Here is a 2,223-nt window from a genome sequence, read left to right as displayed (position 1 = left end):
TAAACATATAATGCAGGTAAGTAGGTACTAGGCACAGGTAAATTATATTATAACTGCACTTTTGATCTACAACATAAAATAAATAATAAAATGAATAAATTCTATTCAACTTTAATGTGTTTGATATGTACCCATAATATTTCAATTGCTAAAAAATCTGTATTTGTTGTAAAAGACGTTAGCGTAATTTGTAATATTTAAATAAATATACATTTAACTCTCCAACATTTACAAAAATGTATTTATAGACGTGTGCCTACTCATTTTAAATATTATGTATATTGGGGGAGGGGGCGTTTCAAACAAGATACAATTAACACGATTAAAAATAAATGTACGTACCTACAACTTTAATGTATAGGTACTCGTACAACACTGCGATGTAATGTAGTATAATAATAAAATTGTACAGTACTTATTATTTTTATTTTTTAGGTTAGTTTTTAGGCTAACCGTTAATATTGAGACAATTTTCGCAGTTACCTATACCTATTGGCTATTTTAGAGACACCGGGTTATTTACAATTACGACGCTATATACTCTCAATATATTATCATTCATTAAGGTGGGTAACATTAAAAAAATATTGTTTAATTAAATTTCGACAGGTACCTATCACTATCTAACGATCATCTTTATCGCAATCATGGCTCATTATTATATAAAGTTTAATATTATAGCTTTAGATTATAGTTGTTGGTATAATATTATACAAGTACATTATATTATGTGGATAACTGGTGTTAACGTATAGATTATAACTACCATACTATTATAATTATATTTAACCTATCGTTCGTATGTCATAACAGTAGATTTGAAGAAGAATCGCATGCTTACATGATGGTGAATAAAAATAAATTGAACATAATATAATACTGTACGAGCACGATAACCCAGTGACCCACTGCGGGTGGTTTGTGTGAATGAATACGGATAATATTATGCATTATGTATATATATTTTATATAGTATTTACTAGTTATATTGAAGACAAATCGTGTGCAGCATGCCAGCATTCAATAAATGGTCGACGTATATATAATATATGAGCATTTCCTAGTATAATAATATACACGACGTATAATAATAATACGAGCACAAAGGGAAAGGATGATATTATAATGCGGACTAAACCTTGTAGTAAGTCCATACCGCGTTTTGATAAACCTCACAGCGTGCAGCAGTGTACACGTACACACGAATACATGCGACGAGAGGATTACATCGGACGTTGGTGCGAGATGATGAATGAACGCGTAAACATGTACAATATATAAGTATATAACTATGTTATAAGGTTTTATACGAGTTTTGATAAACGATTTATTTTTCTCTCTTCTATTCAATGGGAAATCAAACTGCACTCAAAAATGTGTAGCGTTCTTTTTTTTCAGACGTCCTCGTCGTCTAAAAACCATTTACAACAACAACATCGGCGCTGCGGTTTCTGCGTCGTCGTCGTCGTCGTAGCGAGACGATGAGGATTAAGGAGGGCTACTGTTTGGCCTCTCGAGTCCGTCAGTGACTCTTTTATATAGCGTTCTATAAACACACACACACACACACACAAAACACACACACTCACATGTACAGGTGACAGCGGTCGCGGTCCGGTAAGGACACATCTTGTATTATATTATTATTGTTTGCGAGCGAGTTTTACGATAAAATATACTCTACCAGTAGCCTGCAGGAGACGGCCGCCAGGACACTTATATTCGCCGGCACCGCACCGCCGAGTGTCAAGTAGCTATTCCTCTATATCGACACCAATTAATCTTTATATATAATATATAATACGCTCAAAATAATCTCAGGCGTATATTCAATACCTATACAATGCCTGACAGTGTTGCATATACAAAAGGCCGTTTGCACGATAGTGAAGTTAGCCCCACCAACTCATCCGATCTTCTCCAAACCGGTGTCAATATTTTGCAAATTAATTGCAAATAATTGCAAATTGGGTTTCGCAATTTGCAAATTGATACGAACGCCGCAAAACGAAATTTTCGTTTGGTGGGGCTAAATTCACTCAGCCCCACCAACTCGTCCGATCGACTTCAAACCGGGGTCAATATTTTGCAAATTAATTGCAAATAATTGCAAATTGATTTTTAGAATTTGCAAATAAAAATTGTAATTTTGGCGAATTTTTTGCCAAATTTAGTCAGCCCCACCAACTCGTCCGATCGACTTCAACCGGTGTCAATATTTTG

Source organism: Acyrthosiphon pisum, chromosome A2 (assembly GCF_005508785.2).
Source record: "Acyrthosiphon pisum isolate AL4f chromosome A2, pea_aphid_22Mar2018_4r6ur, whole genome shotgun sequence".
In the NCBI taxonomy this organism is placed as follows: domain Eukaryota; kingdom Metazoa; phylum Arthropoda; class Insecta; order Hemiptera; family Aphididae; genus Acyrthosiphon; species Acyrthosiphon pisum.
The sequence above is the reverse complement of the archived record's forward strand: the minus strand, read 5'-3'. Positions refer to the sequence as shown.